The following is a 27,404-nucleotide window of genomic DNA, read 5'->3' on the forward strand; positions in this document are numbered from 1 at the left end:
ATAACACAATAGATCTGGTAAAAGATAATACAAAGAAAAAATCAACCGTTCTTTTTTTTCTTTTTTTTCGGGGGGGTGGATCAGCTTAATATTGTGGAAAGAATGTTGCTTCCAATGTAATTGTCTGCATCATTTCCAATCCCCCATATTCTTTTGGGTAAATATATATATATATATCCATTCAGGTATGCATACATATACACATATATACATACACATACCTACATAGACATACATACTTTTTTTAAAGAGTATACCTTTATTATTATTCCCCGCAAACCCTACCACCGATCCCCCAACCGCAAACCCTACCACCGATCCCCCAATTGGAGTAAACTGATAAACATTTCTGTTTTTACCTTCAATTTATACATCTTATACACATTTTACAGACACAGTCTACTTTATAATAGTTCTCTCTTGTTTGTTCTTAGTCCTTCCTCTATTTCTGTTGTCCATCCAGTTTGATTTCCACTTGTAACTGTGCTATTTCACAATAGCTCCGCACCTATACACATTTCACAGATCCCATATGCCCTACATTGTTTATCTTGTTATTAGTCCCACCCTTCAGCTCCACTCAACCTTTCCCATCTATCTTCCAACATCATCCATTTCGGATTTTTATTTGCCATATATTTTTCAACTGTGCTGTGATGCTTCACAAAATATTTGAATCTTCCTATTCTCATAGCTTCCATGGATTGTAAATTAAAAATAAACATTTTTGCTAAAATAATTATTATATTATTGATTGATTGACTATGGCTTTTCAAATCCCCCAGTATTGCTATCTGTAGCGTTAGTTCTACGCAAATGTTGGAATTCCTCAACCATTCCTGGACCTGTGACCAAAAACGAGCTACATGCGGACAATACCAAAATAAATGGTCTAATGACTCTGCCTCCTCACAGCAGAATCTACAGAGCTGGGAAGATTGTATCCCCCATATATATAACATTCTATTATTTGCAAGAATTTTGTACAATAATTTAAATTGAAAAATTCGAAGTTTTGAATCCGGCGTTGTTTTGCGTATCAATTCATAAACCATGTGCCATGGAATGGGTACATCGAAAATCTCTTCCCAACTATTTTGCAATTAATATGGCACAGCTGTAAGTTTTTTGGTCCTTAAATGAAATTGGTATATGTTTTTATTTATCACACTTTTCTTTAACCATTTATGTTCTTTAATATAAGGCCGACATACAAGTTCCTTACTTTTATCCCCTTCCACCTGCCTCTTCCATTTTTGTGGTAATGCTGCAATTAATTGGTTGTAATTTTGGGTAGAGCAGACATTTCCATATGTCTGTGTTAGCTGCATGTGTGACATTACTCCACCAGTCCTATTTATGATATCATTCACAAAAATTATACCTTTTTTAAACATTTCTTCGATAGATACAGTTTTTTTTATCAATTACTATATAAGGAAACACTTTGAAGTTTTTGGAGATGTGAAAGGATTGTAGCAGAATATAACACAATAGATCTGGTAAAAGATAATACAAAGAAAAAAATCAACCGTTCTTTTTGATTTTTTTTGTACCATCATCTTTGAAATGCAAGGGAAAGGCCATAATATATTATTCCAGGTGCAATTTCGATTTTGGCCACTAGATGGCATCAGTGTATTTGAAAAGTTTTAGACTGATCCAATGAACCGTTGCATTTCTGTTCCAAATGTTGTATCAAAACTGCCCAAATGTGCCTAATATGTTTAATAATAACTTTTCATGTTCAAAATTGTACCCTCTCCTCAATCAATAGCATGGCATTCTTAAACTGTAAAAGCTACTGTACATTGGACAATGCAGTTAGATTAACAAGAATTTAAGCTTTCTGCCAATATCAGATATGTCTATGTCCTGGGAAATGTTCTTGTTACTTACAACCTCATGCTAATCGCGTTAGTCTACGTTAGCGCAACGCATCCGTCCCATGGAAGGGACACCGATCCCGAAGAAGCAATGTTGAATGAGATGTCTCACCTACAGCATCTATCTGTCCATCTGTCTCTTTCCCTGCTATATGAGCTGGTTGGTTGTCTGGTTGGATATATGTATGTCTGGTTGACAGATCCACAGGCTGGCCGGTTTGTCTGGCTCGCTTCCTGCCTGGTTGGTGGCATGGCTGCTTGTGGCTGATTGTCTGGCTGTTGGTCTGTCTGTCAGGGGGGCTGCTGTGTGGGTGTGCCAGCTGGATGGTTGACAGACAGTCTTCCAATGGTAAGTGTAAGTGATTTGCACAGCGGTGTGTGTGTGTATGACAGGATTAGGAAATCCTCCCCTGGAAGGTTTAGTTTAATACCCCAAACACATTCATAGTTCAGGAATAAAATAATAATAATAGCCTAGATAAAACAAACACTTGTGTTCTTGGATTTTGGTGTTATTGTGGCGTGGTTCATGTAGTTTGAAGACCCTCCAATCAGAGGTCACTCAAGGGCCAAAGCCATTTTGTCCGAAAAGCTTTTAGAGAGACTGTAAATTGATGTTCTGACAAGCTTGTCTTTCAGAAACATTTCCTCATTATACACTTTGATAATGAAACATTTCAGAGAGAAAGCTGTATCACAGAAGAGTGGGAGCTAGACAGAACAGGAAGAGGGAGAGGGAGACAGTACATTGAGTTCAGGCATCCTTTTAAAGCAATGCACTACAAGTTGCTTTTGTCTAGGTGGATATGTTGCTTTTTATATCTCTAGATATTGGAGTGAGCTGTGTGTAGTGTAAGCAGGTCTGAGAAGTGTATCTGTGTTTTCTCATCAACTCCCATTAACACACACGTACACCACACACACACACACACTGTCACGCCCTAACTGTAGATTGCTTTGTATGTTTCTATTTTTGTTTGCTCAGGGTGTCATGTGGGTGGGCATTCTATGTTTGTATGTCTAGGTTTTGTATTTCTATGTTTTGGCCTGGTATGGTTACCAATCAGAGGCAGCTGTCTATCGTTGTCTCTGATTGAGAACCATACTTAGGTAGCCTGTTTTCCCACCTTTAGTCGTGGGTGGTTATTTTCTGTTTAGTGTTTGTATCACCTGTCAGAACTGTTTCGGTTATTCCTTTTGTTATTTTGTATTTAGTGTTCAGTTTCGAATAAATAATATGAACACGTATCACGCTGCACCTTGGTCCTCACCTTCTTCCGATGAATGCCGTTACACACACACACACCCACACACACACATACACACACCTCCCTGAGGGGATGGAGTGTTTAGAGGGAGTCATGAGGAGACGTGTCCACTGGAGGGTGGCTAATTTCAGCAGGCAGGGACAGAGGCAGCATCAGTGTTCCCTTGAGTCAGCTGTCACTTCAGACTGGCCTAACTCTGCCCTGGATCCCTAGCTCCATGCAGTTGCAGCCACAGTCACAGCCCCATCCCCTCTTTACTGTATGACAGGCCCTGGGGAGGAGGCTATGCCTGGACACACATGTCATTATGTGAGACTGGCAGTTATGACATTGTGTTTCTTATGTCCTCCTGTACTGTCGTCTCAGGAAAGTCGTTTGCTCTGTAGCCCTGGTAGATGCTAAAGAAAACTTGAATTTGGGGTATTGAAAACATATACAATACTGTTCAAAAGTTTGGGGTCACTTAGACATTTCATAGTACATTAGAGTGTCTAGTTTGAAAAAGAGATGCCTCACAAGTCCTCAACTGGCAGCTTTATTAAATAGTACACGCAAACACCAGTCTCAACGTCAACATTGAAGAGGCGACTCCGGGATGCTGGACTTCTAGGCAGAGTTGCTAAGAAAAAGCCATATCTCAGACTGGCCAATAAAAAGAAAAGATTAAGATGGGCAAAGGAACACAGACACTGAACAGAGGAACTCTGCCTAGAAGGCCAGCATCCCGGAGTTGCCTTTTCACTATTGACGTTGAGACTGGTGTTTTGCGGGTACTATTTAATGAAGCTGCCAGTTGAGGACTTGTGAGGCGTCTGTTTCTCAAAATAGACACTCCAATGTACTTGTTCTCTTGCTCAATTGTGCACCAGGGCCTCCCACTCCTCTTTCTATTCTGGTTAGAGCCATTTTGAGCTGTTCTGTGAAGGGAGTAGTATACAGCGTTGTACCAGATCTTCAGTTTCTTGGCAATTTCTCGCATGGAATAGCCTTAATTTCTCAGAACAAGAATAGACTGACGAGTTTCAGAAGAAAGTTATTTGTTTCTGGCCATTTTGAGTGTGCAATCGAACCCACATGCTGATGCTCCAGATACCCAACTAGTCAAAAAAAGACCAATTTATTGCTTATTTAATCAGAACAACAGTTTTCAGCTTTGCTAACATAATTGCAAAAGGGTTTTCTAACGATCAATTTTGTCATGTTTTGTCTTTGATCTTCATGTCTTGTCCCTGTGCTTCCCTCTGCTGGTCTTATTAGGTTCTTTCCCTCTTTCTATTCCTCTCTCTCCTCCTCCCTCTCTCCCTCCCCCGCTCTCTCTCTCTATCGTTCCGTTCCTGCTCCCAGCTGTTTCTCTTTCTCCTAACGACCTCATTTACTCTTTCACACCTGTCCCCTATTTTGCCCTCTGATTTGAGTCCCTATTTCTCCCTCTGTTTTCTGCTTCTGTCTTTGTCGGATTCTTGTTTGATGTTTGCTGTTCTGTGTCCTTGTTCCGCCCTATCGTGTTTTTGCCTTCATCAGATGCTGCGTGTGAGCAGGTGTCTAGTGGTCGCGTCTCCAGTCGTTCATCTCTACTGACGAGAGGATTTCAGTTTTCCTGTTTTGTTTTTACCTTAGATATATCAGGAGTATCGTTTTTGTCTAAGACTGGAATAAAGACTCTGTTTCTATTTCGTCGCTTTTGGGTCCTCCTTCATCAGCATAACAGAAGAATCCGACCAAGAATGGACCCAGCGACTACGGATTCTCTCTACACTACCGTCAAGTTCCAGGGAGCAATGCTCGGCAGACACGAGCAGGAATTGTCTGCTGCTCGTCAGGCCGTTGAGACCCTGGCCGCTCAGGTTTCCGATCTCTCAGGACAGTTTCAGAGTCTTCGTCTCGTACCACAAGCTACTTCCTGGTCTTCCGAGTCTCCGGAACCCAGGGTTAATAATCCACCATGTTACTCTGGACAGCCCACTGAGTGTCGCTCCTTTCTCACCCAGTGTGATATTGTGTTCTCTCTCCAGCCCAACACATACTCTGGAGAGAGAGCTCGGATCGCTTACGTCATATCACTCCTTACTGGGCGGGCTCGGGAGTGGGGCACAGCTATCTGGGAGGCAAGGGCTGAGTGTTCTGACGTTTATCAGAACTTTAAGGAGGAGATGATACGGGTCTTTGATCGTTCAGTTTTTGGGAAGGAGGCTTCCAGGGGTCTGGCTTCCCTATGTCAAGGTGATCGATCCATAACGGATTACTCTATAGAGTTTCGTACTCTTGCTGCATCCAGTGACTGGAACGAGCCGGCGTTGCTCGCTCGTTTTCTGGAGGGACTCCACGCTGAGGTTAAGGATGAGATTCTCTCCCGGGAGGTTCCTTCCAGCGTGGACTCGTTGATTGCACTCGCCATCCGCATAGAACGACGGGTAGATCTTCGTCACCGAGCTCGGGGAAGAGAGCTCGCGTCAGCGGGGCTTCCCTTCTCCGCATCTCGACCATCTCCTTCCATCGGCTCAGAGACTGAGCCCATGCAGCTGGGAGGTGTTCACATCTCGACTAAGGAGAGGGAACGGAGAATCACCAACCGCCTTTGCTTCTATTGCGGTTCTGCTGGACATTTTGTCATGTCATGTCCAGTTAAAGGTCAGAGATCATCAGTAAGCGGAGGGCTACTGGTGAGCGCTACTACTCAGGTCTCTCCATCAAGTTCCTGTACTACCTTGTCGGTCCATCTACGCTGGACCGGGTCGGCTGCTTCCTGCAGTGCCTTGATAGACTCTGGGGCTGAGGGTTGTTTTATGGACGAAGCATGGGCTCGGAAACATGACATTCCTCTCAGAGAGTTAGGGAGGATCACACCCATGTTCGCCTTAGATGGTAGTTCTCTCCCCAGTATCAGATATGAGACACTACCTTTAACCCTCACAGTATCTGGTAACCACAGTGAGACCATTTCTTTTTTGATTTTTTGTTCACCTGTTACACCTGTTGTTTTGGGTCATCCCTGGCTAGTATGTCATAATCCTTCTATTAATTGGTCTAGTAATTCTATCCTATCCTGGAACGTTTCTTGTCATGTGAAGTGTTTAATGTCTGCTATTCCTCCTGTTTCTTCTGTCCCCTCTACTCAGGAGGAGCCTGGTGATGTGACAGGAGTGCCGGAGGAACATCATGATCTGCGCACGGTCTTCAGTCGGTCCAGAGCCAACTCTCTTCCTCCTCACCGGTCGTATGATTGTTGTATTGATCTCCATCCGGGGACCACTTCTCCTCGGGGTAGATTATTCTCTCTGTCGGCTTCCGAACGTAAGGCTCTCGATGATTATCTGTCTGCTGAAGGCATTCAGATGGATCCCGCTAAGGTCCAGGATGTCAGCGATTGGCCTGTTCCTAAGTCACGTGTCGAGTTACAGCGCTTTCTCGGTTTCGCTAATTTCTATCGGCGTTTCATTCGTAATTTCGGTCAAGTGGCTGCTCCTCTCACAGCTCTGACTTCTGTCAAGTCTTGCTTTAAGTGGTCTGGTTCCGCCCAGGGAGCTTTTGATCTCCTCAAGAAGCGTGTTACATCCGCCCCTATCCTTGTTACTCCTGACGTCACTAAACAATTCATTGTCGAGGTTGACGCTTCAGAGGTGGGCGTGGGAGCCATTCTGTCCCAGCGCTTCCAGTCTGACGATAAGGTCCATCCCTGCGCTTACTTTTCTCATCGATTGTCGCCATCGGAACCCGAGGGGATTCTCCCTGAAGGGCGTGTTGTCGGGTTGACTGTCTGGGGAATTGAGAGACAGGTAAAGCAAGCACTCACTCACACTGCGTCGCCGCGCGCTTGTCCTAGTAACCTTCTGTTCGTTCCTGTCTCTATTCGTCTGGCTGTTCTTCAGTGGGCTCATTCTGCCAAGTTAGCTGGTCACCCCGGCGTTCGGGGTACGCTTGCTTCTATTCGCCAGCGGTTTTGGTGGCCTACTCAGGAGCGGGACACGCGCCGTTTCGTGGCTGCTTGTCCGGACTGCGCGCAGACTAAGTCAGGTAACTCTCCTCATGCCGGTCGTCTTAGACCACTTCCCATTCCTTCTCGACCATGGTCTCAGATCGCCTTAGACTTTAGTACCGGTCTGCCTTCGTCTGCGGGGAGGACTGTGAGAGCCGCCAATAAACGTAGGATTAAGAGTCCTAGGTATTGTCGCGGTCAGAGAGTGTGGCTTTCCACTCGTAACCTTTCCCTTACGACAGCTTCTCGCAAGTTGACTCCGCGGTTCATTGGTCCGTTTCGTGTCTCTCAGGTCGTTAATCCAGTCGCTGTGCGACTGCTTCTTCCGCGACATCTTCGTCGCGTCCACCCTGTCTTCCATATCTCTTGTGTCAAGCCTTTTCTTCGCGCCCCCGTTCGTCTTCCCTCCCCCCCTCCCGTCCTTGTCGAGGGCGCACCTATTTACAAGGAACGGAGGATCATGGACATGCGTTCTCAGGGACGTGGTCAACAGTACTTAGTGGATGGGGAGGGTTTCGGTCCTGAGGAGAGGAGTTGGGTTCCATCTCGGGACGTGCTGGACCGTTCGTTGATTGATGATTTCCTTCGTCGCCGCCAGGGTTCCTCCTCGAGTGCGCCAGGAGGCGCTTGGTGAGTGGGGGGGTACTGTCATGTTTTGTCTTTGATCTTCATGTCTTGTCCCTGTGCTTCCCTCTGCTGGTCTTATTAGGTTCTTTCCCTCTTTCTATTCCTCTCTCTCCTCCTCCCTCTCTCCCTCCCCCGCTCTCTCTCTCTATCGTTCCGTTCCTGCTCCCAGCTGTTTCTCTTTCTCCTAACGACCTCATTTACTCTTTCACACCTGTCCCCTATTTTGCCCTCTGATTTGAGTCCCTATTTCTCCCTCTGTTTTCTGCTTCTGTCTTTGTCGGATTCTTGTTTGATGTTTGCTGTTCTGTGTCCTTGTTCCGCCCTATCGTGTTTTTGCCTTCATCAGATGCTGCGTGTGAGCAGGTGTCTAGTGGTCGCGTCTCCAGTCGTTCATCTCTACTGACGAGAGGATTTCAGTTTTCCTGTTTTGTTTTTACCTTAGATATATCAGGAGTATCGTTTTTGTCTAAGACTGGAATAAAGACTCTGTTTCTATTTCGTCGCTTTTGGGTCCTCCTTCATCAGCATAACAAATTTATCTTTTAAAATGCTAAACTTGGATTAGCTAACACAACGTGCGGTTGGAACACAGGAGTGATAGTTGCTGATAATGGGCCTATGTAGATATTTCATTCCATACAAGATTAACAATGTCTACACTGTATTTCTGATCAATGATGCTATTTTATCGGACAAAAAATTTGCTTTTTCTTTCAAAAACAAGGACATTTCTAAGTGACCCCAAACTTTTGAACTGTACTGTAATTTTCCTGTTTTCACCCCTTCATCTCCTTCAAATAATAATGGATTGCATTTATATCTTCCTTGGTATAATAACTTCTTGAGGCTGAACCCCTCGACAACATCCGCTGAAAAGGCAGAGCGCGAAATTCAAAAATATTTTATAGAAATATTTAACTTTCATACATTCACAAGTGCAATACACCAAATTAAAGCTTAACTTCTTGTTAATCTACCGATCGTGTGCGATTTCAAAAAGGCTTTACAGCGAAAGCACATCATACACTGCTCAAAAAAATAAAGGGAACACTTAAACAACACAATGTAACTCCAAGTCAATCACACTTCTGTGAAATCAAACTGTCCACTTAGGAAGCAACACTGATTGACAATAAATTTCACATGCTGTTGTGCAAATGGAATAGACAAAAGGTGGAAATTATAGGCAATTAACAAGACACCCCCAAAAAAGGAGTGATTCTGCAGGTGGTGACCACAGACCACTTCTCAGTTCCTGTGCTTCCTGGCTGATGTTTTGGTCACTTTTGAATGCTGGCGGTGCTCTCACTCTAGTGGTAGCATGAGACGGAGTCTACAACCCACACAAGTGGCTCAGGTAGTGCAGCTCATTCAGGATGGCACATCAATGCGAGCTGTGGCAAGAAGGTTTGCTGTGTCTGTCAGCGTAGTGTCCAGAGCATGCAGGCGCTACCAGGAGACAGGCCAGTACATCAGGAGACGTGGAGGAGGCCGTAGGAGGGCAACAACCCAGCAGCAGGACCGCTACCTCCGCCTTTGTGCACTGCCAGAGCCCTGCAAAATGACCTCCAGCAGGCCACAAATGTGCATGTGTCAGCATATGGTCTCACAAGGGGTCTGAGGATCTCATCTCGGTACCTAATGGCAGTCAGGCTACCTCTGGCGAGCACATGGAGGGCTGTGCGGCCCCACAAAGAAATGCCAGTACATCAGGAGACGTGGAGGAGGCCGTAGGAGGGCAACAACCCAGCAGCAGGACTGCTACCTCCGCCTTTGAGCAGGAGGAGCACTGCCAGAGCCCTGCAAAATGACCTCCAGCAGGCCACAAATGTGCATGTGTCTGCTCAAACGGTCAGAAACAGACTCCATGAGGGTGGTATGAGGGCCCGACGTCCACAGGTGGGGGTTGTGCTTACAGCCCAACACCGTGCAGGACGTTTGGCATTTGCCAGAGAACACCAAGATTGGCAAATTCGCCACTGGCGCCCTGTGCTCTTCACAGATGAAAGCAGGTTCACACTGGGCACATGAGCACATGTGACAGAGTCTGGAGACGCCGTGGAGAACGTTCTGCTGCCTGCAACATCCTCCAGCATGACCGGTTTGGCGATGGGTCAGTCATGGTGTGGGGTGGCATTTCTTTGTGGGGCCGCACAGCCCTCCATGTGCTCGCCAGAGGTATCCTGACTGCCAATAGGTACCGAGATGAGATCCTCAGACACCTTGTGAGACCATATGCTGACACATGCACATTTGTGGCCTGCTGGAGGTCATTTTGCAGGGCTCTGGCAGCTCACCTCCTTGCACAAAGGCGGAGGTAGCGGTCCTGCTGCTGGGTTGTTGCCCTCCTACGGCCTCCTCCACGTCTCCTGATGTACTGGCCTGTCTCCTGGTAGCGCCTCCATGCTCTGGACACTACGTTGACAGACACAGCAAACCTTTTTGCCACAGCTCGCATTGGTGTGCCATCCTGGATGAACTGCACTACTTGAGCCACTTGTGTGGGTTGTAGACTCCGTCTCATGCTACCACTAGAGTGAGAGCACCGCCAGCATTCAAAAGTGACCAAAACATTAGCCAGGAAGCATTGGAACTGAGAAGTGGTCTGTGGTCACCACCTGCAGATCCGTTCCTTTTTTGGGGGTGTCTTGTTAATTGCCTATAATTTCCACCTTTTGTCTATTCCATTTGCACAACAGCATGTGAAATTTATTGTCAATCAGTGTTGCTTCCTAAGTGGACAGTTTGATTTCACAGAAGTGTGATTGACTTGGAGTTACATTGTGTTGTTTAAGTGTTCCCTTTATTTTTTTGAGCAGTGTATGATTATGTTAGGTCAGAGCCTAGTCACAAAAAACATACAGCCATTTTCCAGCCAAAGAGAGGAGTCACAAAAAGCAGAAATAGAGATAAAATTAATAACTAACCTTTGATGGTCTTCATCAGATGGCACTCATAGGACTTCATGTTACACAATACATTTATGTTTTGTTCGATAAAGTTCATATTTATATCCAAACATCTCAGTTTACATTGGCGCGTTATGTTCAGTAATGTTGTGCCTCGAAAACATCCGATGGATTTTCAGAGAGCCACATCAATTTACAGAAATACTCATCATAAACTTTGATAATAGATACAAGTGTTATGCACAGCATTAAATATATCCTTCTCCTTAATGCAACCGCTATGTCAGATTTAAAAAAAGTTTCACGGAAAAAGAACACCATGCAATAATCTGAGTACGGCGCTCAGACACAAAAACAAGCCATACAGATACCCGCCATGTTGTGGAGTCAACAGAAGTCAGAAATAGTATTATAAATATTCACCTACCTTTGATGATCTTCGTCAGAATGCACTCCCAGGAATCCCAGTTCAACAATAAATGTTTGTTTTGCTCACAAATCCAAACTGACGAGGTGCGGGGAAGTCCAGGCGAAAGTTCAGACGAAAAGTCCAAAAAGTTATATTACAGTTCGTAGAAACATGTCAAACGATGTATAGAATCAATCTTTAGGATGTTTTTAACATAAATCTGCAATAATGTTTCAACCGGAGAATTCCTTTGTCTTTAGAAATGCAATGGAACGCAGGTCGCTCTCACGGGCGTGACCAGCTCATGGCATTCTGCCAGACATCTGGTTGAAACAGCTCTCATTCTCTCCCCCTTCACAGTAGAAGCCTCACACAAGGTTCTAAAGACTGTTGACATCTAGTGGAAGCCTTGGGAAGTGCAATATGACCCCATAGACACTAGAAAGGCAATGAGTTGAAAAACTACAAACCTCAGATTTCCCACTTCCTGGTTGGATTTTTCTCAGGTTTTCAGAGTGTTTTCTATCCAAATCAACTAATACTATGCATATATTATCTTCTGGGCCTGAGTAGCAGGAAATTTACTCTGGGCACGCTTTTCACCCGAATGTGAAAATGCAGCCCCCTATCCCAAATAGGGATGGCACCTTTTGCAGTGCCCCTGGGCAGTGGGGTCTCCTTAGACCAGATGGAGGAGTTTGTCACTGTGTCCTACTGTGGCCCTCTAAATCTAGAACACACAAAATGCCATCTATTCTCCAGAGCTCAGCATATTGCACCATATCTGCTTTTGATCAGTTAGGTTTCCAGATAACCAGCGGTTTGGCCCTTCAATCCATTGGTTAAGTCCTAATCATATTTTATCATACTCTTTATTGCATTTATCTTGATCACAATCTATGTCCTCAGAGAATGTATATTGCGTAGATTAGCGAGTGTATGTCTTGTTCCTTTATGGCATATGGGTCTTTATGGCAAGCTCTCATGCATAGCAAATGTGTGGGTCTGGTGAGCTGTGGCACTTTGGATTGTGCAGTCAGGAGATTGTGTGGAGGTAAAGTGAAGAGCAAAGAAAAAGGAAGGAAGGAAAACAGGGGAAGGGGTGGAAGTCCTCTGGGGCTCCTCCTGGTCCAGGAAGGTGCTGTAGCCGTTGTCCTGGCAACAGGCCCACTAGCAAGATAGGGACAGATTCGTAAAGAGAAACTGACAGACCATAATGGCTTCTTGCTGTTGCAAGCCTCACTTGTTCCAAATCAATTTCACCCAATGGAGATGTAAGGCGGAGATGGCAGAGATGTGCAGAGCACCTTACTGTACACACGCTAATGGCTTGTCATTGGCCAACACGCATAGGCCTAAAGCCTGGAACATGCTTCCTGGAATCCATGTGACTTGATGGTCAGCTGTTATGTCCATCCAGTATCTTAACGCTCTTATGGCAATGACCACTTCACTGACATGCTCTCCATATTGCCATAAATCAACTCATGGAGCAATTATGAAATATGTAAATGTACTATAAATAATTTACAGGGAAAACTATTATGCTAGCAGAGTGAATAGTGTTTGCGTGTGTGTGTGTAAGCGTATAAACCTGTTATTACATCCACATTGTTGTGTTATGGTTACACTACAGTTTATTTCGTAACTCCATGGTCCTTGTGTAGGAGGAATTCTTGCTCATTCCAGCTTTGTGAAATAGAATGGACATGCCACATGAGTCACCAGAGGCTGGGTTGCCAGAGTGGGACTGTGTTATAGTGATGGGTCTTCTAGATTGGGGATGCTTGAATATATATTTTCATTTTTCCATTTTAGTCATTTAGCAGATGATCTTATCCAGAGCGACTTACAGGAGCAATTAAGTTTAGGTGCCTTGCTCAAGGGTACATGAACATATTTTTCACCTAGTTGGCTTTGGGATTCGAACATGCCCCCTTTCAGTTACTGGCCCAGCACTATTAACCACTAGGCTACCTGCCACCCCAAATATATACACTACATGAAAAAGTATGTGGACACCTGCTCGTCGAACATCTAATTCCAAAATCATGGACATTAATATGAAGTTGGTTCCCCCTTTGCTGCTATAACAGCCTCTACTCTTCTGGGAAGGCTTTCCGCTAGATGTTGGAATATTGCTGCGGGGACTTGCTTCCATTCAGCCACAAGAGCATTAGTGAGGTCGGGCACTCATGTTGGGCAGTTAGGCCTGGCTCGCAATTGGCGTTACAGTTCATCCCAAAGGTGTTCCATGGGTTTGAGGTCAGGGCTCTGTGCAGGCCAGTCAAGTTCTTCCACACCGATCTCGACAAAGCATTTCTGTATGGATCTCGCTTTGTGCACGGGGGCATTGTCATGCTGAAACAGGAAAAGTTCTTCCCCAAAATGTTGCCACAAAGTTAGAAGCACAGAATTGGCTATAATGTCATTGTATGCTGTAGCGTTAAGATTTCCCTTCACTGGAACTAAGGGGCCTATCCCAAACCATGAAAAACAGCCCCAGACCATTATTCCTCCTCCACCAAACTTTACAGTTGGCACCATCCATTGGGGCTGGTAGCATTCTCCTGGCTTCCGCCTAACCCAGATTCGTCCATCGGACTGCCAGATGGTGAAAGGGTCCAACGGTCCAACGGCCCCAGAGTCCAACGGTGGCGAGCTATGCACCACTCCAGCTGACGCTTGGGATTGCGCATGGTAATCTTAGACTTGTGTGCAACTGCTCGCCATGGAAACCCATTTCATGAAGCTCCCGACGAACAGTTCTTGTGCTGACGTTGCTTCCAGAGGCAGTTTGGAACTCGATATTGAGGTGAGCACAGACAATTTTTACACACCAAGCGCTTCAGATCTCGCCGGTCCCGTTCTGTGAGCTTGTGTGGCCTACTACTTCACGACTGAGCCATTGTTGCTCCTAGACATTTCCACTTCACAATGACAGCACTTACAGTTGACCGGGGCAGCTCTAGCAGGGCAGAAATTTACCAACTGACTTGTTGGAACGGTGGCATCCTATGACGGTGCCATGTTGAAAGTCACTGAGCTCTTCAGTAAGGCCATTCTACTGACCGTGTTTGTCTATGGAGATTGCATGGATGTGTGCTTGATTTATACACCTGTTACCAACGGGTGCGGCTGAAATTGCCAAATCCACAAATTTGAAGGGGTGTCCACATACTTTTGTATATATAGTGTATATGTAACCGATGTGAAATGGCTAGCTAGTTAGTTAGCGGTGGTGCGTGCTAATAGCGTTTCCATCGGTGACGTCACTTGCTCTGAGACCTTGAAGTAGTTGTTCTCCTTGTTCTGCAAGGACTGTGGCTTTGTGGAGCGATGGGTAACGATGCTTCGAAGGTGGCTGTTGTCGGTGTGCAGAGGGTCTCTGGTTCGAGCCAAGGTAGGGGTGAGGAGAGCAACGGAAGCAATACTGCTACATATATATACAAACACTCAGTGTACAAAACATTAAGAACACCTTCCTAATATTTATGTTTCACCCCACCTTTTTTGTCCTCGGAACGGCTTCAATTCGTCGGGGCGTGGACTCTACAATGTGTCAAAAGCGTTCCACAGGGATGCTGGCCCATGTTGACTCCCACAGTTGTGTCAAATTGGCTGGATGTCCTTTGGGGAGTGGACCATTCTTGATACACAGGAAACTGTTGAGCGTGAAAAACCCAGCAGCGTTGCATTTCTTGACACAAACCGGTGTGCCTGGCACCTACTACCATACCCTGTTCAAAGGCACTTAAATATTTTTGGAAAAAGCAGGTGTCTTTAAGGTTTTGTACTATGTAATTGTGAATAATGATGTGTGAGAAAGTTACAGACGCACAAATAAACATACCCCCAAGATATGCTAACCTCTCATCATTATAATAACGGAAGGTTAGCATGTTATAGGGGGGGTGATATTTATGCCTCTAACTTTCTCACTCACCATTATTCACGATTCATTCAGGATTATCCGTAATCATGGTAGCATCCACATTAATGTAGAAGTGTTTAGAAGCACTCTATTCTTATTTACAATAAAAGTGACTCTAAAATGACACAATACATTATTTACCATTCATTTCTATTGAGCACAAACTAATCTGAAACACAACCAAACCAAACAGCAAATGCATACAATAAGTTTGTATAGTCACAAGCTTGATGTAATTATTGCATGCCAAGAATATGGGACCAAATACTAAACGTTTGACTACTTTAATACACATAAGTGAATTTGTCCCAATACTTTTGGTCCCCTAAAATGAAGGGACTATGTACAAAAAGTGCAGTAATTTCTAAACGGTTCACTCGATATAGATGAAAATACTCTCAAATTGAAGCTGACATTCTGCACTTTAACCTCATAGTCATTGTATCTTTTCAAATACAAAGTGCTGGAGTACAAAGTACTGTCCCAATACTTTTTGAGCACACTGTAGCTCAGTATTTTAATTATTTATTTTATCCAGTCATTATTGCTCTAATTTATCAAAGGTGGCAATATCGGACCACACTGTATATGGATTGAATTTAAATAGCAACTTTCTACCTACTAAGGGACTCAAAGTACTTTACATAGTAAGGGGGAAACTCACATCATCCACCATTATGTGGCACCCACTTGGGTGATGCACGGCAACCATTTTCTGCCAGAATGCTCACCACACATCAGCTAACACAGTGGAGAGGTGAGGCGTGATATACAGTATGCCTATCCTATCTATCTATCTGTCTATCTGTCTATCTGTCTATCTGTCTGTCTGCCTGTCTGCCTGTCTGCCTGTCTGCCTGTCTGCCTGTCTGCCTGTCTGCCTGTCTGCCTGTCTGCCTGTCTGCCTGCCTGCCTGTCGCCCTTCTGTGACGGACAGGGCATAGCAGGAAGAGACCCTGAATGAGGAATGACCTGTGTGTCTTTAATGAGGGTCTCGCTCCCGCTAGAAGGCTACAGCTGTCTCCCAGACACAGTCCCCATGGCAACGCCTCTTCTGTGCGAGCCCCGGCACAGCCCCCTCAATGATGGTCCTCATGATGATAATAATAATATTGATGCTAACTGGAAAAACTGCTAATTAATAATAAAGGCTTATAACAGTGTAGTGCCAGGGTCATAATTAGTGTCAATAATGTGTGTTATTCATCTGCATAAAGACATAATCACTGGTTTAACATATCCCAATAAAAAACCTTATATTGCAATTCTATTGAATCCACTCGCCCCCAGGAAATTAACATTGTTTTGGTGAATGCTTCCTAAAGTGATTTCGGTAGGGTCTGCATTGGCTGAGGTCTCCATCCTCCCTAATTGAATTTGACCCAGACAGAGCAGAGCTCTTTTAGCTCTCTCTCTCTCTTAGGCTGCCTCCATAACTCCATTTTCCTCTCCAGGAGACTGCTGAAAGCACAGCACCATTTTCATAGAGGAAAAAATGTATAGGACTGACACGATTCCTCTATTCCACAATGAGATATACAGTAGCTGTATCGTGACAGAAAGGAACAGAAAAGGGGGTAACCCATGAATTATTGGGTTAATTAAGCAATAGATTGAGGGCCTACGAAGGCCCACAACTCCTCTACCAAGTCCCATGCAGTCTGGGTGTAGCCAGCCTGGGCACTGAGTTCAGCTGGATGCATGGTTTGTGTTGGCATTAATCAAAGCGGACTTGATCCAGATCTGAACGGACTGAGCCAGCCCATAATCAAATCAGAGGCAGAGCATAAGGCTCATTGCTGGCACATAGGCTAAGTAATTGAAAGGTCAGTTGAAATATATAACCACCTACTTACTGTACCTACCTACCTGTGTGTGTTTGTGTATGTGGGTGTTTGTGCGTGCGTGTATATGTGCGTGCTCCTATAATTAATACTATTTTGAAATAATTGATTTATATCTGATAAAAATGTTGTCCCAATTCACCTGCACCTGTCCAATAGCTTTTCCCGGGTTTCCATTGTAAAGCCTGTCTTTTCCATATTGTAACGTTTGTCTTTCGGGGAGAGAGTGGACCAAGACGCAGCGGGTGATAAATACATGATGATTTAATTAGACAAGACGAACACTGACACGAAAGACACTTGATAATTTACAAAACAACAAACGATGTTAAACAGACCTGAACTTGTGAACTACATATAACGAAGAACGCACGAACAGGGAAAAATGAAACAGTACCGTGTGGTGTAACAAACACAGACACAGCAACAATCACCCACAAACAAACAGTGAGAACAGCCTACCTTAATATGGTTCTCAATCAGAGGAAACGTCAAACACCTGCCTCTAATTGAGAACCATATCAGGCAACACATTTGACCCAACATAGAAACACATAACATAGAATGCCCACCCCAACTCACCCCCTGACCAACTAAACACATACAAAAACAACAGAAAACAGGTCAGGAACGTGACACATATAAGTGTTTTATCTTCCATTTGTAAAATAGTTTAACCCACATATTTAAGTAGGTTGTAGGCTTTTTGAATGAAGACAGCTTTTAATAATGTAACTGATTTGGACAAGATCGTTTAGTTTTCCTCCAAATCTTTGGGGATGGAAAAATGCTTTCAGTGCAAACTTAAATTACTAAAACCAGATATATAGTATGTACAAAAAGTATGTAGATATTTGACCGATATATTTTAAATTAATATAATCTTTCGGAACTAACAATCACCAAAATAAAGCCAGGGAGAACAGAAAATTCCCAAAACAATGAATTTAGCAGTAATTATGTTATTATTATGTTTGAGCAAAAGAACAGTACTAGCCATGGCAATATGCAAAGAATTATAGGAAATTAGCTTTCAAACTGAAACGTGTTCTCATCTCCATGGCAAAATGTGTAGAATAGCAGGAAATTAGCTTTAAAACTATTCAAAAGTATTTCTGCTACATAGAGAAATGTGAAGGGAATTGGCTTTAAAATGCAGAATTTCTCTACACCACTAAGATAGAGGCATCTACATTGTTCTCTAAAATTTAGCCATGCCGACAGGCCAATCGCACACATCGCCACACCCTCTGCAATGCCCACCACATAAGCCCGTTGTGATCTAGAAAAAACACGGGCTTGTTAGCAAAGCTGTGGTAAATATCCCTAGCTTGATAAAGCAGAGAAAATGAAGGGTTGTGTGGGGGGGGGGGGGGGGGTCGTTATGCTTTTCAGTGTATTACTTATGATAGTCATAGGGTTGGGTGGGGATCGTTATGCTTTTCAGTGTATTACTTATGATAGTCATGGGGTTGTGTGGGGGGGGGATCGATATGCTTTTCAGTGTATTACTTATGATAGTCATGGGGTTGTGTGGGGGGGGGGTCGTTATGCTTTTCAGTGTATTACTTATGGTAGTCATGGGGTTGTGTGGGGGGGGTCGTTATGAGTTTCAGTGTATTACTTATGATAGTCATGGGGTTGTGTGGGGGGGATCGTTATGCTTTTCAGTGTATTACTTATGATAGTCATGGGGTTTAGTGGGGGGGTCGTTATGCTTTTCAGTGTATTACTTATGATAGTCATGGGGTTGGGTGGGGGGGGTCGTTATGCTTTTCAGTGTATTACTTATGATAGTCATGGGGTTGGGTGGGGGGGGGTCGTTATGCTTTTCAGTGTATTACTTATGATAGTCATGGGGTTGGGTGGGGATCGTTATGCTTTTCAGTGTATTACTTATGATAGTCATGGGGTTGTGTGGGGGGGGTCGTTATGCTTTTCAGTGTATTACTTATGATAGTCATGGGGTTGTGTGGGGGGGGGGTCGTTATGCTTTTCAGTGTATTACTTATGATAGTCATGGGGTTGTGTGGGGGGGGTCGTTATGCTTTTCAGTGTATTACTTATGATAGTCATGGGGTTTAGTGGGGGGGGTCGTTATGTTTTTCAGTGTATTACTTATGATAGTCATGGGGTTGGGTGGGGATCGTTATGCTTTTCAGTGTATTACTTATGATAGTCATGGGGTTGTGTGGGGGGGGGTCGTTATGCTTTTCAGTGTATTATTTATGATAGTCATGGGGTTGTGTGGGGGGGGGTCGTTATGCTTTTCAGTGTATTACTTATGATAGTCATGGGGGTGTGTGGTGGGGGGGTCGTTATGCTTTTCAGTGTATTACTTATGATAGTCATGGGGTTGTGTGGGGGGTCGTTATGTTTTTCAGTGTATTACTTATGATAGTCATGGGGTTGGGTGGGGATCGTTATGCTTTTCAGTGTATTACTTATGATAGTCATGGGGTTGTGTGGGGGGGGGTCGTTATGCTTTTCAGTGTATTATTTATGATAGTCATGGGGTTGTGTGGGGGGGGGGTCGTTATGCTTTTCAGTGTATTACTTATGATAGTCATGGGGGTGTGTGGTGGGGGGGTCGTTATGCTTTTCAGTGTATTACTTATGATAGTCATGGGGTTGTGTGGGGGGTCGTTATGCTTTTCAGTGTATTACTTATGATAGTCATGGGGTTGTGTGGGGGGGGGTCGTTATGCTTTTCAGTGTATTACTTATGATAGTCATGGGGTTGGGCGGGGGGGGGGTCGTTATGCTTTTCAGTGTATTACTTATGATAGTCATGGGGTTGGGTGGGGATCGTTATGCTTTTCAGTGTATTACTTATGATAGTCATGGGGTTGTGTGGGGGGGGGGTCGTTATGCTTTTCAGTTTATTACTTATGATAGTCATGGGGTGGGGTGGGGATCGTTATGCTTATCAGTGTATTACTTATGATAGTCATGGGGTTGTGTGGGGGGGGGGTCGTTATGCTTTTCAGTGTATTACTTATGATAGTCATGGGGTGGGGTGGGGTCGTTATGCTTTTCAGTGTATTACTTATGATAGTCATGGGGTTGTGTGGGGGGGGGGGTCGTTATGCTTTTCAGTGTATTACTTATGATAGTCATGGGGTTGTGTGGGGGGGGGGTCGTTATGCTTTTCAGTGTATTACTTATGATAGTCATGGGGTTGTGTGGGGGGGGGGGGTCGTTATGCTTTTCAGTGTATTACTTATGATAGTCATGGGGTTGGGTGGGGGGGGTCGTTATGCTTTTCAGTGTATTACTTATGATAGTCATGGGGTTGGGTGGGAATCGTTGTGCTTTTCAGTGTATTACTTATGATAGTCATGAGGTTGTGTGTGGGGGGGGGTCGTTATGCTTTTCAGTGTATTACTTATGATAGTCATGGGGTTGCGTGGGGGGGGGGGGTCGTTATGCTTTTCAGTGTATTACTTATGATAGTCATGGGGTTGTGTGGGGGGGGGGTCGTTATGCTTTTCAGTGTATTACTTATGATAGTCATGGGGTAGGGCGGGGGGGGTCGTTATGCTTTTCAGTGTATTACTTATGATAGTCATGGGGTTGGGTGGGGATCGTTATGCTTTTCAGTGTATTACTTATGATAGTCATGGGGTTGTGTGGGGGGGGGTCGTTATGCTTTTCAGTGTATTACTTATTATAGTCATGGGGTGGGGTGGGGTTCGTTATGCTTATCAGTGTATTACTTATGATAGTCATGGGGTTGTGTGGGGGGGGTCGTTATGCTTTTCAGTGTATTACTTATGATAGTCATGGGGTTGGGGGGGGGGGGTCGTTATGCTTTTCAGTGTATTACTTATGATAGTCATGGGGTTGGGTGGGGATCGTTATGCTTTTCAGTGTATTACTTATGATAGTCATGGGGTTGGGTGGGGGGGGTCGTTATGCTTTTCAGTGTATTACTTATGATAGTCATGGGGTTGGGTGGGGATCGTTATGCTTTTCAGTGTATTACTTATGATAGTCATGGGGTTGTGTGTGGGGGGGGGGGGTCGTTATGCTTTTCAGTGTATTACTTATGATAGTCATGGGATTGGGTGGGGGGGGTCGTTATGCTTTTCAGTGTATTACTTATGATAGTCATGGGGTTGGGTGGGGGGGGTCGTTATGCTTTTCAGTGTATTACTTATGATAGTCATGGGGTTGGGTGGGGATCGTTATGCTTTTCAGTGTATTACTTATGATAGTCATGGGGTTGGGTGGGGGGGGTCGTTATGCTTTTCAGTGTATTACTTATGATAGTCATGGGGTTGGGTGGGGATCGTTATGCTTTTCAGTGTATTACTTATGATAGTCATGGGGTTGTGTGGGGGGGGGGGTCGTTATGCTTTTCAGTGTATTACTTATGATAGTCATGGGATTGGGTGGGGGGGGTCGTTATGCTTTTCAGTGTATTACTTATGATAGTCATGGGGTTGGGTGGGGGGGTCGTTATGCTTTTCAGTGTATTACTTATGATAGTCATGGGGTTGTGTGGGGTGGGGATCGTTATGCTTTTCAGTGTATTACTTATGATAGTCATGGGGTTGGGTGGGGGGGGTCGTTATGCTTTTCAGTGTATTACTTATGATAGTCATGGGGTTGGGTGGGGGGGGGTCGTTATGCTTTTCAGTGTATTACTTATGATAGTCATGGGGTTGGGTGGGGGGGGTCGTTATGCTTTTCAGTGTATTACTTATGATAGTCATGGGGTTCGGTGGGGGGGGGGTCGTTATGCTTTTCAGTTTATTACTTATGATAGTCATGGGGTTGGATGGGGATCGTTATGCTTTTCAGTGTATTACTTATGATATTCATGGGGTTGGGTGGGGGGGGTCGTTATGCTTTTCAGTCTGTTACTTATGATAGTCATGGGGTTGGGTGGGGGGGGTTGTTAGGTTTTCAGTGTATTACTTATGATAGTCATGGGGTTGTGTGGGGGGGGGGGGTCGTTATGCTTTTCAGTGTATTACTTATGATAGTCATGGTGTGGGGTGGGGATCGTTATGCTTTTCAGTGTATTACTTATGATAGTCATGGGGTTGGGTGGGGATCGTTATGCTTTTCAGTGTATTACTTATGATAGTCATGGGGTTGGGTCGGGGGGGTTGTTATGCTTATCAGTGTATTACTTATGATAGTCATGGGGTTGTGTGGGGTGGGGATCGTTATGCTTTTCAGTGTATTACTTATGATAGTCATGGGGTTGGGTGGGGGGGGTCGTTATGCTTTTCAGTGTATTACTTATGATAGTCATGGGGTTGGGTGGGGGGGGGGTCGTTATGCTTTTCAGTGTATTACTTATGATAGTCATGGGGTTGGGTGGGGGGGGTCGTTATGCTTTTCAGTGTATTACTTATGATAGTCATGGGGTTGGGTGGGGGGGTTCGTTATGCTTTTCAGTGTGTTACTTATGATAGTCATGGGGTTGAGTGGGGATCGTTATGCTTTTCAGTGTATTACTTATGATATTCATGGGGTTGGGTGGGGGGGGGTCGTTATGCTTTTCAGTCTGTTACTTATGATAGTCATGGGGTTGGGTGGGGGGGGTTGTTAGGTTTTCAGTGTATTACTTATGATAGTCATGGGGTTGGGTGGGGATCGTTATGCTTTTCAGTGTATTACTTATGATAGTCATGGGGTTGGGTGGGGATCGTTATGCTTTTCAGTGTATTCCTTATGATAGTCATGGGGTTGGGTGGGGGGGGTTGTTAGGTTTTCAGTGTATTACTTTTGATAGTCATGGGGTGGGGTGGGGATCGTTATGCTTTTCAGTGTATTACTTATGATAGTCATGGGGTGGGGTGGGGATCGTTATGCTTTTCAGTGTATTACTTATGATAGTCATGGGGTTGGGTGGGGGGGGGGGGTCGTTATGCTTTTCAGTGTATTACTTATGATAGTCATGGGGTTGGGTGGGGGGGGTCGTTATGCTTTTCAGTGTATTACTTTTGATAGTCATGGGGTTGGGTGGGGATCATTATGCTTTTCAGTGTATTACTTATGATAGTCATGGGGTTGGTTGGGGGGGGTCGTTATGCTTTTCAGTGTATTACTTATGATAGTCATGGGGTTGTGTGGGGGGGGGTCGTTATGCTTTTCAGTGTATTACTTATGATAGTCATGGGATTGGGTGGGGGGGGTCGTTATGCTTTTCAGTGTATTACTTTTGATAGTCATGGGGTTGGGTGGGGATCATTATGCTTTTCAGTGTATTACTTATGATAGTCATGGGGTTGGTTGGGGGGGGGTCGTTATGCTTTTCAGTGTATTACTTATGATAGTCATGGGGTTGGGTGGGATCGTTATGCTTTTCAGTGTATTACTTATGATAGTCATGGGGTTGGGTGGGATCGTTATGCTTTTCAGTGTATTACTTATGATAGTCATGGGGTTGGGTGGGGGGGGTCGTTATGCTTTTCAGTGTATTACTTATGATAGTCATGGGGTTGGGTGGGGATCGTTATGCTTTTCAGTGTATTACTTATGATAGTCATGGGGTTGGGTGGGGGGGGTCGTTATGCTTTTCAGTGTATTTCTTATGATAGTCAAATAATCCTTCTCTGTTGAGTTTTAAATAAATCAAAAGACAATGCACGTGCTGAGAGATGTTTATCAATAGGAAGCAGAATTGTTGGAAAACTGTATATTTCTCATTTCCAAACTGATGTACTGTAATTTTCTTGTTGTGGAGTCTTGTTGTTATTGAGAAGTGAAAGGGTTAAATACTGTGGGCCTATGCAACACTGTATACATTACTCAGTGTCTAAGTCAATGAGAGCGAAATAACATTCTCAAAACAAGAAGTCACAGATTTTGCCCAGTAGCAATGCAAGGGTGACTAGTCAGTATACCCACATGGATGATGACGTCCATAGATGGTTCAAGGGCCACGGCTAGCCAAAGGAAGGGGCTATCTGAATTTAGAAAGCCTTTACTACTGCTTGTCCAAATAGCTGTGTTACATGGCCCACAAATCAACACAATTTAGGAAGTGTTTTTAGTTACGTTGCCTTGGGAACTGCCTGTTCCTGTCCTCGAGCTATTAATTAATGACTGAAATGAACCCTCGAAGTGAGAGAGCTGGAAAAGCAGACCCATTTTAGTAATACCACCTGTTCTTTCAGTCAAATTCAGCAATACAAATGTCTTGTCTATTTTCTATAGAATCTCAGCCATATGAATCTTATAAGCCAGATCTAAAGCAAGGAGCAATATGTGCAAAAAATATGACACCATTGAAATGTAGGGCCTTCCTGGATTATTTCAAACCTGTCTAACCAGATTAAGTCGTTTTGGACCCAACACCACTGGGCACACACGCACACTGATTAAGGCAGAATTATGAGAGGAAGAAGAATGTGTGTGTGTGTGTGTGTGTGTGTGTGTGTGTGTGTGTGTGTGTGTGTGTGTGTGTGTGTGTGTGTGTGTGCGTGTGTGCGTGTGTGCGTGTGTGCGTGTGTGCGCGTGTGCGCGTGTGCGCGTGTGCGCGTGTGCGCGTGTGTGCGTGTGTGCGTGCGTGCGTGCGTGTATTTGCTTCGATTCAATTTGTGTTAAAACTGAGAAGATTACTAATTCAATTTGCCATCAGCAAGCATCAAAACACACAGCAGTTTATTCAACCGATCCAGCATGTTTTAGGTTCGGGTGTGCACTGCGCATCATGCGCAATTGATTCTTATGTCATACTCTCTTATGACTTCATATTCTTTCTTATTTTCTTCCTCGTTCCATCGTTCTCCTCCTTTGCACCTCAGGATCTTGCTCAATGCTCAGGTGTGTGTGATCAGCATTTTTCACATTTCCAAAAAAGTTGTTTGTCTTGCACGCACGCACGCACGCACACACACACACACACACACAGAGGAACGTAATCTGCATACATACAGACCCCAGCGACAGACAGAGAACTACAGTATGTGACTACAATCAAACAGGTTCCACCCATTCTGCAGTCACCGACAGCATACACTTTTAGCATTCCAGCAGTTAGCATTGTGTGTTTGCTTGTGTGTGTGACAGAGAGAGCAGCATCAGTCAAGCACTGCCCAATTAGCCCCACCCCATACACAATGCTACTCCACAGCTAGAGGAGGAGGAGGGGAGGAAGGGATCGGAGGAGTGGTCAATCCACCCTCAGACAAACCCCTCAGCAACTATCTCCAGCTTTCAGACAGTCAGTCAGGTAGTGAGGCAGTCAGTCAGGCAGCCCACTGGAAGCCCAGCCCCCAGCAGACAGGCAAGCAGGGCAGCTTCCTCCTCGTAGGACTACTCCCGATGTTGCAGTACAGCCCTCTGGAACTCTACTGCTGCTAGTAGGAGATTAATTCAGCAAAGGGGATTCTGGAGCTAGCTGCACAACCAGAGAACCTGAGAGAGAGAGGAGGCAGAGAGAGAGAGAGACAGAGAGAAGAGAGAGATAGTCAGGAGGCAGAGAGATAGAAAGACAGGAGGAAAAGGGACCAGAGAGTCAGGGGGTGGAGGAATGAGAGAGGAGGAGGAAGGGAGGGAGAGACGCAGGCCTAGGCGTCGCTGCTGCTGCATCCGCCTGACATTTAGCCACCCAAGATAATAGGAAGGAAGGAACACTAGCAACATCTCAGTCACAGAGCTACAATGCTACTGTAGCTAGCCAGCAGACACGGTAAATACTGCTCCTTATCACCACTTGGCCTCCCCCTATCTCTATCTTTCTCTCTCTTCTCATCTTCTCATCTCCTTCCCTCCCTCTCTCTATCCCTTGGGTGTCTTGCCTGTGTTTGACACATGTGTGTGTGGCTATGTCTGTATGGCAGCCATGTGTGTAGGCTGCATGGTTTCTGGTTTTAGTGTGGCACATGCAGCTCTGTGGCTGGCTGAGGGAAGCTTCTCCCATGTACTATGCCGGAGGAGAGCTGGGAGATGGAGTGCAATAGTACATCAGGGACGCTGGGCACTCCAGCATTGTTAGCTCTGCCTCACTGTACGCTGCCACCCGTTTCTCATAGCTGTGTGGTCTGTGTGGTCACTTAGGCCTGATGTCACCTACACTCAATTCAATTCAATGGGCTTTGTTGGCATGGGAAACATACGTTAACATTGCCAAAGCAAGTGAGGTAGATAAGCAAGGAGGGGAGTGGAGGAGGGGAGATTGGGTGGGGGGAAATGCAAATAAGGAAGTACTATAGAGACAATGGTGTCTTTTCCTGATTTTGGAGGTTGGTTGTGTGACATGAACCTCTCCCTTTTCCTGGCCGATGGGTTGGAGGCGATGGGAATCTCCTCAGCAGAAATGTGCTCTTTGATCCCAGTACTGTGTCATAGATTTAGCTACAGGGTGTATATTCCTCTTCTACAACATAGACTGATTGAATTCTTTGTAGAGGAAGAAGAAATCTGTGCAGCCCTGTGTAAGTCTATTTTTGGTGATAGGGAGGAGACTTTTTGGAAACGGCCTAGCTCCACTTACTACATCATAGCTGTATTGATATGGGTCTCGACTACTGCTCTCTTCTCATGGTGAAGGTAGGTTCTAGAAACAAAGCTGAAACTAAATCACTTAGATGCACTGATATTTATACTCTAGTTACAATTATATTGATAAAGAATGCATGTGCAACTGTGTGTGTCTTCAGGCCTGAGTGTACCCTGTGGTTTGTGTGGGTGTGTGAAAGGGAGCAAGGGAAGACAAGAGTGTAGATGGGAAAGGAGGGAGGGAGAGGTATACAGCCTAAACTCCCACTCTGCAGTATTTCGACAGGCATGCTTCTCTCTCTCGTTCGTGTTCTCTCTCTCTCTCTCTCTCTCTCTCTCTCTCTCTCTCTCTCTCTCGCTCTCGCTCTCGCTCTCGCTCTCATATTCTCATTCTGTGGGTGTGAAACCTCAAACAACAGAAGAAGCTGCAGCAGTGACAGGAGTGGCTCATGGGCACCCCCCGCCTCCTCTTCCTCATTATGCGCTTACTCCCTCTCTTCCTCCTCCCTCTATTCTCTGCGCAGACTGGCAGCCAGTACCAGCTGAGCTCAGCCGGATGCCAGGGGATGAGAGGGGAGACAGGAGGGATGGACGGAGAGAGGAGTGGGGAGGGGGTACCAAACTTCTATTTTGAATCCCCGTCTGGCTGATTTTCCTCCTCTTGTCTTGAGATTAGCGATGGAATAAGACAGCCTTAACTAATCTCAATGTTCCTGAGGACACAGAGCCAGGGGGAGGGCTCAGAGTCACATACATGCGCACAAAACATGCATGTTTGCATTCACTTACATGTGCAAACACACACACATACAGAGTCACATACATACACCCACACACACTGAATCCCATCCATGATGCATTTGCTTGTCAGCACAGCATGTACATGTGTTTTTGTGTGCGCACACGTGCAGTGTGTGGCCATAGTTCAGTACAGGGTGTAAGTGAGGTGTAAGCACAGGAAAACAGCCCGTCTCTTCCCTCAGACCCTGTAGTGTGTATCTGTATCAGTGTTTGCAGGTGGGTCAGACCAGGTGACTCAATGTTCCCATGTAGACTGTGCGTCTTTGATGGATTAATTTGCTAATTTAA

At 44.9% G+C, this 27,404-nt stretch overlaps 1 protein-coding gene across 6 annotated transcripts in view; it reads left to right on the forward strand.

Annotated features, from left to right (window-relative positions):
* Positions 1–27,404, forward strand: part of LOC129818382 (RIMS-binding protein 2-like) — an 80,653-nt gene that overhangs the window by 5,802 nt on the left and 47,447 nt on the right. The window contains exon 1 of one of the 6 annotated variants that reach the window (XM_055874213.1): positions 24,469–25,506. The exons of the other annotated variants lie outside the window; for them this stretch is intronic. The gene's annotated coding sequence lies outside the window, so the exon portion shown is untranslated. Of the gene's footprint in view, positions 1–24,468; positions 25,507–27,404 lie in introns of those variants that run through there. 6 annotated transcript variants of the gene reach the window in all.

This window comes from Salvelinus fontinalis, chromosome 21 (genome assembly GCF_029448725.1).
Source record: "Salvelinus fontinalis isolate EN_2023a chromosome 21, ASM2944872v1, whole genome shotgun sequence".
In the NCBI taxonomy this organism is placed as follows: Eukaryota; Metazoa; Chordata; class Actinopteri; order Salmoniformes; family Salmonidae; genus Salvelinus; species Salvelinus fontinalis.